Below are 14,118 nucleotides of genomic sequence, written 5' to 3'. Positions count from 1 at the left end.
AAAACCCTAGCTAAACCTAACACTAAGCTAAGCCTACACTAACTATAAAATTACCCTATATAAAAAAAAAACATTTATCGACTATGAATTTGAAAACAAAACTGTATTTGAGGGGCTATTAAATGGTTCAATCCTGGGAAAACTTTCAGAATGGAAGGCCCAGTGCTCCCTTTCTGTCCTCCAAATGTCTGCGCACCTGCTCCATATGGTGCTCCAATGTTGCCACCCTTAAGTTTAGATCAGAGAGTAGCCTCCTCTCCTCCCTGCAGAGAGCAGATGGCTGTGCTGGCGGGGCAGGTGGGGCTAGTGCAGCAGGTGGGGCAGGTGCAGCAGGTGGGGTAGCTGCAGCTGGAGTGCAGGTGGGGAAGCTGCAACTGGTGCGGCTGGTGGGGCAGGTACAGCAGGTGGGGCAGCTGAGGGAGGTGTGGCAGGTAGGGCAAGGTGTCAGGCACTAGAGGTCCTGGGCATAGGATCTGTCTTGGTGTGCTGGCTTGCAGTGGCTGATTCCGTTGCACTTGCTGTTCCAGCTCTTCGGGCACCTTTGGGGGAAAAGATCCATCTCCCTCGGGCCTTTTCCTCCTCATATCTTCCGTACATTGCCCGGTACCCCTTTGTCACCCTCTGAAAATGGTGATATCTGTCCCTCTGGAGTTTGAAGGTTTTGGCTGCCTCAGGTGACATGTTGTCTGTAAGAAAATAAACACATGACAAGATGTATGAAACAGGACAAACAACAATGGGTAACTAGTTTTTCAAAACTCAAGTTTACACCAACAGGAAGGTAACAGTCTGTAACAACTTTTCACAGCTTGAAGCTTGGTGGGGCCATTCACATGTATGGTCTATGTCAACTCACAACATCAAGGGTAATGAACCAAATGGCACATAGCAATGGCCGAGCTCTACAGCATCAGTGGATGGTCTCCTAAGTGAAATACTGACATTCACAAATAGTCAGACTGAGTCTACCAGAGGAACGTACACAAGGAGACTGAATTACATGCCCATTGCGGTCCAAGGGCATAACCTTTACCCATACTCACAAGATGCACTTGGTGTTGTAGTGGCATACAACTAAGCACTAACGTGTTTTACATGAACAAAAGTCACTCATCTGTCAATTACAATGCACTACATAGTCTGATTTGTCTCCACAGCTACATATTCATGGTTCATCCTGTATTCATCTACTTGAAGCATGTGAGTACTTGCAGGTCAAAAGGAAACTTGCCATACCACATTGTTAAAAATACATATTACATGCGAAGTAATAAAAGTTACAGTGGTGGAAAGGGTAGTTGGACACATCACATTGTCCAATAATACAAATCTCAATTCCAGCCTGTTGTAGGTCTGGGGTGGACCAGCCATCCAAACCTCAGATATACGACATGTCCCAACATGTGTATGAAACATGCTCATTGTATGAATCACTGTCACTGACAAGTGTAGCTGTAATGCTCATATCCTCTCTGATCACCATTTCATCCTCTGGTATGAGGCTATTTCCAATTGGATGAGATGTAATTTCCTCCAATTCAATGTTAGGAAGACTGAGAACTTGCTCTTTGGAGAGGCCCCTTTACTGTGGACTCCTGAATGGTAGCCGGTGGACCTTGGTGCTCCTCCTGCTCCCAAGTCCCTTGTTAAGAATCTAGGCATTCGCCTGGACCAGGCTCTAACCTTGCAGGAGCATGCTGCTCAGACAGCTGGCTCCTGCTTTCGTACGCTGGGCCTAATACGCAGAGTTTTGTAGATTGGAGTTGGTCCAGAACACCGTGGCGCGACTGGTCTAAAACGTCCCCCCAGGACCGCTTCCCGCTCTCTTCTCTGTCAGCTCCATTGGTTCCCAGTACGCGAGCGGGTTAAGTTTAAAGTTTGCTGCACCGTTCATAAAGCCTTATACAACCTCAGCCCCGCCTATCTTGCAGAGAAATTCACGCCGTGTATGCCCTCCACTCAGGTACTAAATCCCTTCTTGTGGTCCCCCGAATCAGGAAAGCCAGGCTAGGTGAGAAGTCATTCTCCCACCTTGACCCTCTTTACTGGAATCAGCTCCCCATTCACTTGAGGCAATGCCCGGACCATCTTCAATTCAGAAAGCACCTAAAGACCATCCTTTTCTGTTTCTGATTTTGGTCTTGTCCATCAGTTTTTCCTGTTGTCTGTCCAAAGTGCAGAGATACCCCTCCAGGGGTCGATTCAGGCGCTATATAAATAAATAAATAATAAATAAATAAATAATAAATAAATAAATAAATGCCAGTGTGTTCATGGCACCCAAGTTCGGACATGGACATCACCATCATCCCTTTTTCATATTGTTGCCTGTATCAACACTGTGAAACACAGATGCAGAGGCAGATAGGCATGTGACACAGATGTACAAGGAGATAGTGCTACAGGAATTTCACAAGGATACCATACTCCCAGAGTCACAATGGCCTACACCATGTGTAGTAAATAACGTCTGCCCATCTACTGTGGAGAAATGATTCTATGTACACATGCTACACTACCAAGCAGGCATATTTGCCATGGGGTTAGCAATGGATGTTGATGTTGACTTCACAACACTTCACCCATTGCAGGTACATGGTGTAACAAGTACACACATAATCAAGATCTGTAGCTCCACCATCAGGTTACATCAGTTAAAGGATGGGCCCAAAGAGCGTTCCCCACTGATGGTGCTGCTCGGCTAGGTGAAGGACCTCCCGACAGATAGCAGAAAGCTTGCTGCGCTGCTCCTGCTACTTGCTAAGCGAAGAATTGCAATGACATGGGGTATAACACGTGCACCACAAATCAAGGCATGGCTGGGAGACGCAGCGTTTCACCAGGAACAGCTGTCCGCATACTGGGATCTAATGCCCACACAATCCCGACCGAAAGAAACATGGGGCCCATTGCTGCTATACTTGGGGTCACTGGCAGCAGATGAGGAAGCGTCACACCCCTAGACCCCAGTAGATCAGAAATAACCCGCGACATGCCTGCCCTGTGCACCAATCGAGACTGACTCATGCCCCCTGACTTGACAAACTTGAGAGATCTCCTCCCCCCTCACTCTTTCCCCCTGGGCCCGCTCCTTCTCTCCCTGTTGAAAGTAATGGCATGTCCCCCTGCGTTCTTTCTGTTTTAATCTTGTGACCATTGAGGAAAATTGAATTTTGCCCTGTCATGTGTCCCTACGTGTTCCCCATTATATGTTATATGTGCATGATCGATATGCATATTCATCCCTCGCCCGAATACAGACGCAATTATGGTTGTGTCCAACGTTAGTATGCCAGTTATCCAGTCCCCCCTGAAAGCAACAAGTATTAGGCCTATGTTGCCAACGTCTTTACACTGTGCACATTAATTCATCGAGTTGTCCCCGTTTCTAGGCCTCACAGGGCCCGGACACCAGATTCAAGCCTCAAGTCTCCTGAAACCACTCCGAGGAGCGATGCAGCCCCTCCTGCATCCCTGACCCTTCACTTACTTTCTGCCAAGCAGCGCGGTGCCCGGCCTGGCCTGCCTGCCTGTCTGCCAAGAATATGTTATGCCTCTAGTTATCAGTTCAGCTCCCCGGCTTCACATTCCTAGCTAACAAACCGCTTAAACATCTTCATCTATAGTCTAGCTTTTCTGTCTCCATGCAAGAGAATTACTGAATTAATGTCCATAGAAGATTCATAGCACACACAAAATACACTAAGAAATATATGTATGCACCAGCCTTAGTGACAAGTAGCCTTTACCCTGATGACTTTTAGATTCTATCAACATGTTCTCCAAACACGAGATATCAGATATGCTATAGGTACATGTCGTCCTGACATCCCAGACTTTAGTCTCCTCTTCTAGTGCCAGAAGTCAGAGCCCCCAGTTTTCCCCAGTTACACGTCATGACTCGTTTGCGCGCACCAGTAGGTTAAAGGTTCCAGCTGCCCAGGTAGCCCCCTCCATGTATCCACCCACTTATGACACTTCTGTGACGTTTACATCACATGTCTCCGTGCACGCCCTGTGCACGCCTTCTTTTCACGCCCATGTGTTCTTATCTTTCGTTTGTCATTTGTTACGCCTACTGTATTCAATGCAATTGTACTGTTTTACTATATATACTGTATAATGTTAATGAGACGTTGCAGCTGCCATTTCCCTTTTCCCTGTGTCTGTCCCTTCCTGAACCTTTGCAGGTGATGGAACCCGATGGTCCATTGGCTCGAGCCATCTAATTAAAGCCCGTATGACTCAGATACCACGGATTTTGCCTCTTATTTATTGAGCTATCCTTTTCAGTTAATGGATAGAAAAATAGTACCGGTAATTATTTATTTATTTACCACATAATGGCGCCCAAACAGGGACGAGCCCCTTCCCCACGCGCCGGCGATGTAACGCAGGCCCCCTGACCCTTCTACAGCCGTGACGGACCCCTACTGTGCACGTGCAGATATTTCTGCTTCAAGTCTCCCTCAGGCCCATGGAGGAGACGGAGACTGCGGTCCGGCATCCAGACGAGGCGGTGAGGAAGGCGGGTCGTCCCGACCAAAGCCCAAGCCGAGAGAGCAAGGTCCGAGGTATCCAGAGGCCCACCTGTTTCCGAAGCCCGAAGCGCATGCGTAGTGTGTAGCAGTAACCAGACGTCGTAGCAGTCCAGTCCAGTCCGAGGCCTTCAGTTTTGCTTCCCGGTGAGTACCGTTGCTGGGGAAGTATCTAGACGGGTTATGCCCGGTCCGACGGGTTTGGGTACACAGATCCGGTCCGACGTGTTCACTTAGGTGGATACGGTATGACGTGTCTCTTTAAGGAGACCGGTATGTTCTGTACTGTTTTAGCAGTGCATCTAGTTTCTGTACTGTTTTAGCAGTGCATCCAGTAATTCTAGTAAGTCTGTTCTCGAGAAAATTCAAGTATTATGTTTTCAATGTATTTAGTAGTATCTGTTCGAACTGTTATTAATGTGTTTTTGCTGTCGTGGTATGAGTGATTGTTTTTGCTATTCATTACTGTGTTCATTGTGTATCGTGTTCAAGTTCAAGTACGGTTCAAATATGCCGCTGTTTTCTAAGTTACGTCAGATAAAAACCAGAAAAGGGTTACTCGAAGAATCAGTTCCTGTCCCTCCTAGGGACAGTCCTGGACATTTCATGTATCATAAGCATGGCTTAGATGCCATACTGTATCTAGATTTATGGGTGGATTACACCAAGCATCTTGAAGAGAAATATAGATGGCCTGTTTCAGGAACATGGGATGCCGAGTGCATCATGAGAGTAGAAGAAGCATTATGGAAAAAGAAAGCCAGACAATCCCAGAAAGATGCCATAGAATTATGGCGTAAAGAATCCCATAAGAGAACTGAAAAGGAATTCAGAAAAGCAGAATTAAGTAGGGAATCTTCAGAAAAAGCCCAAGAAAGGGAATTACTAGAAGAAGGTGAACGAGTTAGAGCAGAACAATCAGACAGACAAAGAAATGCCCTTATTAAAGGTATGTATCCCATTCTCGCCGAGGGTTTGCCTAAGGCGACCCCGGAAACACTCTGTAATTTACCGCCACCATTGGTCCCGATTAAGCTCCGTCATAAACCGACCGCAGCTGAAATCTTCCTTTCTTCCTATTTAGATGACACTGTCCCAGAATATGCAAATACGAATTCTGCTCCGCCTATTCAACCTCAGCACCCTGTTAATAATGTAATTACTGTACCTCCAGTCGTGGGTCCCGGGAATCCTGTCCATATGCCAGTACCCCAGGACCAACCCACATTACGTACACCTGCTTTACCAGTCACGTTACCAGCAGCCGCACATTCAGTATTAATTGACGATTCTAGTTCCGGAGGAGCAGGGGGAGGTACTCCTATCACCCCGCCTCAAACTAAGCGCCTGACGCTGAGAGACGCAGCATTACAGCGTACGCCAAAAGTGGCCACGTACGACGCACTCAAGAAGTACCTTACTGATTGTAGATATGATCCAGTGCCAGGTGAAGATTACATGATATTGCATTCCGTACGTTTACGACGAGTTGCAAACTTTTTGACTACCATGTCAGATATGAAAGAACATTTAGACAGAATATATCATTTCATCCGAACAGGGGAGAAACCAGAAAGTATTCACGAAGCCATGTCACATAGGAAAGTCGAGACTCAAGGCATGATTTTGCAATTTCTAATAAATTGTTTAATAAGAGAACAGGATCGTCCTGATAAAAATCCAGAAGAGATGAAAGTCCTGACAAGATGGAGTGACAATATAGCAGACGGAAAACACAAGACGCAGAATAGTATAGAAACTATGTACAGAAAGATTCGTAAAGAAATTATAAGCATACACGAGAGGGAGAAAGCAAGAATAGTAGCAGAGAAAGAGAATGACTCTTCAGACGAAGAGGTAGACGACGAGAATCCCACCAGAATAGCGTATGTAGGTAGGACAAGACCTTCTGATAGATACACACGCCTAGACTACAAGAAAGCTTTTCCTCCTCCCGTGCCAGAACAGTGTTCTCTTGAACAAATATTCCAGGCTACCGATAAAGTTCTGAAATTACGAATAGGTTACAGTGAGCTTAGTACCATGCATGAACAAGAACTAGCCCGATCAGCAGTTCGATGGACTAGTGATTCTGCCACGTATTCAGACGAAGTAGTGGCTCAAATGTTTCTGAAGCTGCCCCCAGCCGAGCAGCGACTGGTGGGTATGTACATGATCCAGCACCTCATTACACAGTACGAGAGTCAGCATTCTGATCCAGGTCCTTTATATAATGTATTGAACGAGTTACTCCTAAACCGATGGAAAGGTCTAGGTACCGATTTAATTAGTGTCATTTTAGAACAGCGCCACAAATACAGAACGTTCCTGACTCCGCATTTTGTTCCTGTTTCACCCCCATTCTACATAGACAGACAGAATCCGTTGCGAGAAGTGCATCCTGTTAAGGGAACGGGGGGTGAGCTCGAACGAGTATTTGTTTACACCCCTATAACGAAAATAGAACTACTCGAAATGAAAAAGTTAGTGCCCTGTCACGATAAAGATCCAGCAGGGTTCCACGAGAGTTAAAAGACATGCTCCGTATGGGAGAATACACGTATCCTGATATCATCAAAATGTTAAAGGTCCTGTTGCCTGCGGGCATATATGAAAAACTTAAAGAAAAAGAATGGGAGGTGGGAGAGAAAAAGATTGATTGGACCGCGTTAGAGAACAAAGATAATACACGAGTCCCAGGTACTGGTCTTGGGGCTAAAGCCAAAGAATTGCCCGAACTGTTAATACAAGTCTTGCCAAGATTACTAGCCACGAAAAAGGAAGACTGGGATGCCATCTCAGCCTGTAAACAGAAACAAGACGAAGACACTAGTGATTTTTATTCCAGATTTGAGAAATGTTTCATTATTAATAGCGGTTTGAAGACAAGTAGTGAGTCGTATCCACATCTTTTTGTTACTAAACTAGTTGAGAATTCTTTACCGCAAGTTAAAAATCGAGTATTAAAAGTCGAGAGTACATGGCAAGCTAATACCCCGTCCCAAATGCTACAGATGTTACAGTATTACCAGAACAGAATCAGGGAAGAGCAAGAACACGAAAGGAGACGTATGAAGGACACGAAAATGAAAGTACTAGTTGCACAGTCTGTTCCAGCAGATAGTCAGAAGAGGGGTACGAATCAAACCAGTCATTCTGCAGCTCCCGTTAAAGGGACATGCAATTACTGTAAACAGCCAGGTCATTACATAAACGAATGTGCAGTTCTGAAACACAACATAGCTACAGGTAAGACGAAAGAGAGACCGCGTCCTCCTAGACAAGAACATGTTCCGCAGGATTCGCAACCGCCGCAGAACGCACAACAGACAGTTACAGTACCGCAGCCTATAGCTGCCACACAACACGTTACACAGCAGATGTACCAGTACGCACAGTCAGATTATCCAGAATATCAGCAGTATTCATGAAACAGCCTAGAGAGGGAGGTTGGCTTGCCTCTCATCGAGGTTCCTGTAGATCAAGAGGGTCCCTATGTACACAGTCAAGTATTAGGGAAAGACAGAAAGTTTCTGATTGATACAGGGGCAAGTAGGACTACCATCAGTCATGACGAGGTTCCAGGGGCTCCGCTCTAAGGCTCAAGAAATGTTTCCCTGGGATTTTCAGGAAAGCCTATTGTTAATGAAATATCGAAACCAGTTTCCCTAGAAGTTGGTCCATTGTCCCGAACTACAGACTTGTTACTTACGAAATCATGTCCAGAAAATTTACTTGGTATTAAAACATTGAAAGAACTAGGTGCAGTCATATGTTGTTCTCCGGAAGGAGTGAGATTGTTTTTACGTGATTTTAAAGGTCATTATGTGTTACGTGATTTTGATCCAAGATTACTGAATGTACCACAGCATTTATGGGCGCAAGGTCCAACTGATGTAGGTTGTATGCACATTACACCATATCGTGTCACTCTGAAACAAGGTGTTGTTTTGCCACGAATCCGACAGTACAAATTGCCACCTGAGGCTGTAGCAGCCTTATCGAAAATTATTGACGAGCTCATTGCTCAAGGAGTAGTTGTAGAAACTGACTCCAATGTATGTAATTCTCCTATCATTCCGATTCTTAAACGTACAGATCCAAATGCACCTCCTGTTTATCGATTAGTGATTGACCTTCGAGAACTCAATAAATGTATCATACCCCAGTACCCAATGGTTCCAGATATCTCTTCCCTGTTGACTGCCATTGATTCCGAAGCAGAGTTCTTTACTGTTATTGATCTCAAGAACGCATTTTTTAGTGTCCCCATTCAATCCCCGAATCCTGGGCGAACAGTGTCATCGTTCCGATATTTAAAAAAGGCGACAGGTCGGATCCCGCCTGTTATCGCCCGATCTCACTGATCGATAATACGCTAAAGGTTCTGGGAAGGGTGATTTTTTAAACGGATAAGGAACTGGGCAGAGGACAATAATGTTCTCCATTGTAGTCAATTGGGCTTTAGAAGCCAAGTTGGCACTGTCGAACAATGCCTAAACTTAAACCTAATCATGGCCAAATATATCATTGTTAAAAAATCCCCTCTTTATTTAGGTTTTATGGATTTGAGTTCCGCGTTTGATTTTGTTAATCGTTCTAGGTTGTGGTCACTTTTGCTTGATTATGGTTTGGATGACTCACTGGTGTATTTTCTTTCTGACCTGCATCGGGACTTAAAAGCCAGAGTACGAATTAATAATGATGGTGATTTGTCCAATGATGTTTTTATTAGCAGAGGAGTTAGACAGGGCTGCGTACTCGCCCCACTGCTTTTTATTTTATACATTAATGGACTGAGCAGCACTTTGTGTAGGATTTGTAAGGATGTCCCAATTATAAACGGCTCCCCCATTACTACTTTACTTTATGCGGACGACGCAGTATTAATGGGGCGTACCCCGAATGCCTTACGCATTCTAATCTCTGGGTTTGTAGCCTTTATGTCAGATCTTGGTTTAAATACCAATTTTAAAAAATCTTTCATCATGAACTGTGGTCCAAAAAAGTACAATATTACCTCAATTAAATCTGGCAATAATATTCTAAAATGTACCAACACTTTTCCTTATTTAGGGCTGCTGTTCTCCAATTCAGGCTCATGGCAGCCACATGCTGCGCATGCTAGGAATAAAATTAGTAAGTCAATTAATTCAATTTTGTCTCTCCGACAACCCAAATTGGCTGATGTCGTTACACCCCTGCTTAACATTTATCGCACTCAATGCCAGCCAACGGGGACTTACGGTGCAGAAGTGTGGGGTTACTGTAACAGTAAGGCTCTCCAGTTGGAGGAAAACAGATTCTGTAGAAGGGTGTTGGGGGGAGTCCTCAGCGCCCCTACATTTATTTGTCATAATGAACTGGGGCTGCCGTATATTGCTGATTTTATTAGGTCTAGGCCTGCTCTTTTTTGGATCAAAATATGGTTAAATCCAGCAGCATCCCTAACGCGCAGTATAATATCCGACTGCTTGTTAAGTGATAGATCACAGTACATTCCCTGGTTAACTGCAGTTAAGAATAGTCTGGAAAGTGTGGGGCATGGTTCTTTATTTAGCTCCCCTAGTTCTATTGTACCTGCCCACAAGAATAATATTAAACAGGCATTGCTTGTCCTCTACAAAGAGGAACGCATGAGTTCAGAATCTATCAAACCTGCTGTTATCAGATATCTGAGTATTATAGACCCAGGCGGTGATAGCTTGGTTAATTTTTACAGATATCTATCACTACCTCTGGGAAAGTGGAACCGGAGTCTCCTGTTTAGGTTTCGGGATGGAAGCATAGTTAACTTGCTTAGCTTCCCCCTTGGCTATAACACTGGACTCGAAGAGCGGGATTGCTCATGCCCCCATGGTGGAAAACAAAGTCTGTTGCATTATCTCTTTTTCTGTGGCCATTACAAACTGTATACTTGCAAATATTTAATCCCGATTCTGCGTAAATATAACATCAGAGATCATAATTTCGCATTAAAATTTTTTCAAATGTTACATTTTGATGATGTTATATATACTTTAAGCTGTTTTATAAAAGCTTGTGTGAGATCGAGGGCAAGTATGGAACATGGATAATGGACAATAGTTTTAACGTAATCTGACGCATTTTTCGCATTTTATTCTATGCACATTATTAATTCACTGGAAACTGAACATATACTTAAATAGGTGTTTTGTTATAAATGATTGTTTTTAGAACTTTGTGATTAAGTACCCCAGTGATTAATGTTTTTCTCCTACTATGTATTTTGCACTTTATATTGGTACATCGTACTTTATGACATATATGCTGCTTAAGATCTGTATTTTAAACATGTGTCTTAACCTGTTTTAATTGTATTCATTCTGTATGTACTTTTATGGACTTATTCAAAATCCGAATAAAGATCATTTGAATTGAATTGAAAAAAATAGTGTCCCCATTCATCCAGACAGCCAGTTCCTTTTCGGATTCTGTTTAAATGGAAGAAGCTATAAATTCACACGTGCACCTCAAGGTTTCACAGAAAGTCCTAGTATTTACAGTCAAGCACTTAAAAGACAACTGGACAGTATTCACATGCCAACTGACACTGCCCTGCTCCAGTATGTCGATGATCTATTGATCACAGCCCGTACAGAACGTGACTGCGAACGTGCATCACTGACAGTCTTGTATTTTCTGGCAGACATGGGACACAAGGTGTCCCCTTCGAAACTGCAATTCTGTGTCCAACAAGTGGTATACCTTGGACACTTGTTGTCCAAGAGGGGTAGACAGTTGACACCTGACCGTATCCAGTTAATAGCACATCTTCCACAGCCCAAGACACAGAAGGAGGTACGAGCTTTTATCGGCCTCACTTCTTACTGCAGACAATGGATTCCTCAGTATGCATATCTAGCCAAACCACTGATACAGTTGACAACACAGGAGGCAGCCACATCGACTGTCCTCCCTTGGACCCAGGAACATACACTTGTTTTCAATGAGTTAAAGAAAGCTTTATGTAATGCACCTGTTTTAGCGACACCGAACTATAGTAAGCCTTTTACACTTTTTGTTACTGAACGTGATGGTACAGCATTATCTGTTCTCACACAAGATCAAGCAGGACAACACAAGCCTTGTGCTTATTTTTCTAGCACATTAGATCCAGTAGCCCAGGCTCTGCCTGCGTGCCTCAAGTCAGTTGCAGCCACAGCTCTAGCTATCAGACAAAGTGATTCCATAGTGTTAGGACACTCCCTGACAGTACAAGTTCCACACTCTGTGGAAGTTCTTTTAAACCGAACACAGACTCAACACTTGACAATTGCACGTTTAACAGGATATGAACTGACACTGTTTCAGCCACACATAGAAATCAGACGCTGCAACATTTTAAATCCTGCTACACTGTTACCCTCGACTGTTTCCAATCCTGCCACACATGATTGTGTGGAAGTTATTAACACCATGACAAAGCCAAGACAAGACTTGACGGATATTGCATTACCTGATCCAGACCTGACACTTTACGTGGATGGTTCATGTATGAGAACAAGTACAGGAGAGTTAGTAGCCGCGTATGCAGTGACTACTGAAACTGAAGTTATAGAAACACATCGTATTGACACCCTGTCTGCTCAAGCAGCAGAGCTCATCGCTCTGACCCAAGCCTGCATACGAGCCAAGAACCTGAAAGTAAACCTATATACAGATTCACGTTATGCATTCGGAGTCGTACACGACTTTGGAGTCCTCTGGCAAGAAAGAGGTTTCATGACCTCTCATGGAGCCAAGATTCAGCATGGCCCCCTCATTCAAGCTCTGTTAGAAACAATACATTTACCGACAGCCATTGCCATTATGAAGTGCAAAGCACATACGAAAGTCACTGACGCCATTTCCCAAGGTAACGATCTAGCAGATCGAACAGCCAAGCTTACAGCTCAGACCCCAGACACTTCAGTTAACATGACAAAGACAGACGTTCCAGTCCCGACAACTTGTATGACAGTCAAGGACCCTACACAAGATGTACTAGATATCCAGTCACATCTACCCCAGACGAAATCAAGAAATGGTCTGAACAAGGAGGGGTCCAGACAGATCAAGGATGGTTGACGAAGGGAAAAGCCACATGGTTTCTCCCCGACTCTATGGTTCAAGTCATTATTAATACAGCACATAGTCCAGCACATTTAGGAGAAAAAGCCATGTTAGACAGTATCCAGAACCTTTGGTTTAACAAGCATTTACGAGCAGCAGCAAAGCAGAAAGTACGTACCTGCATGATCTGTTGTCAGTTCAATCCAGGAAAAGGTGTTCCGGTGGAACAAGGTGGATTCCATCCTCCTGACCACCCTTTTGAAGTCCTCCAGATGGATTATATCCAGATGGAGCGATGTCGAGGTTTCAAGTATGTCCTCGTAGTTGTATGTGCTTTGTCCAGATGGACAGAAGCATATCCAGTCCCAGATTACACTGCCACGACCACTGCCAGGCAGTTGGTTCGTGAGTTTTTTCCCCGCTATGGTTTGCCCAGGGTCGTGTATTCAGACAACGGCCAGCCATTCTCATCCGAACTCATGAAACAAGTATCCCTTCTGTTAGGGTACCAGTGGAAGTTCCACTGCGTACAACACCCCGAGGCAGCTGGCCTCGTCGAGAGACACAATCAAACTCTGAAAATCCGTATTGCAAAAGTCTGTGCCGAGAAAGGTGTAGACTGGATGGTAGCCTTGCCAGTTGCCCTTTTTTACATGAGAATGGTTGCTCACTCCCGTTCAGGTCTGTCACCCTTTGAAGTCGTTTTCGGTCGTCCCCCAAATATGTGGGGTACACCTATGCCTCGTAAAATTACAGATGTTGACAGTAATATGCTGACAGATTACCTAGCTTCCTTGATGTCTGCACTACTCTCTTGTCGTTCACAGGTCGCGGCTGCCTTTCCAGACAACACCCAGGTGAAACCGCACGAGGTCGTTCCAGGAGATCTGGTATTGATCAGGAATTTCGATCGTTCAAGCCCGCTGGAGTCCCGCTGGAAAGAGCCGAAACTAGTTCTGATGACCACAAGGACCGCCGTCAAGATAGAGGGACGCAAAGGGTGGCTACATTCCAGCCACGTAAAACGTTTCCATGGACTCCGTCCAAAGACTTTTCTCAAGGACTGCCCCGATACTGACTCTAAACTCCCCCTGTTAGAGAAAACTCCGCAGCAGGAGTATAAATTAAAGTTACGGTCTAGCAAGTCAGACAGTTTAATTGTTTAAGTCCCTCTCGGGTGAAGCGGTTAGACAGGTTCCTGACATGTATAAGATAGACCCACATAGTGAGAGAGATAGAATCTCCAAGAGAATACGTTATTGTAAAAATCTGCGAAGTCGATGTATTATTACTTTATTGTTTATGTTATTTCTGAGTCTTACGATCACATGCATAAGTTATGTTTTACATGTATTTCTTCCTCCTTTTGGTTCGCATGTACATCTTTCCTCTAATGATACAGTAGAGCACACATTTAGTGACCTACCCCCTCACGAGTTATCCTACCGACTTGCCATGCGCAACAATACTTTTATCCGTATGCTACACTATTCACACCAGACCA

At 44.4% G+C, this 14,118-nt stretch overlaps 1 long non-coding RNA gene across 1 annotated transcript in view; it reads right to left on the bottom strand.

Annotated features, from left to right (window-relative positions):
- Positions 1 to 310: 310 nt before the first annotated feature.
- Positions 311 to 14,118, bottom strand: part of LOC144761566 (uncharacterized) — a 111,160-nt gene continuing 97,352 nt past the window's right edge. Inside the window, exon 3 of the long non-coding RNA XR_013595790.1 lies at positions 311 to 686. This is a non-coding gene — a long non-coding RNA (uncharacterized LOC144761566). The remainder of the gene's footprint in view (positions 687 to 14,118) is intronic.

This window comes from Lissotriton helveticus, chromosome 6 (genome assembly GCF_964261635.1).
Source record: "Lissotriton helveticus chromosome 6, aLisHel1.1, whole genome shotgun sequence".
NCBI classification, from domain to species: domain Eukaryota; kingdom Metazoa; phylum Chordata; class Amphibia; order Caudata; family Salamandridae; genus Lissotriton; species Lissotriton helveticus.
The sequence above is the reverse complement of the archived record's forward strand: the minus strand, read 5'-3'. Positions and strand labels throughout refer to the sequence as shown.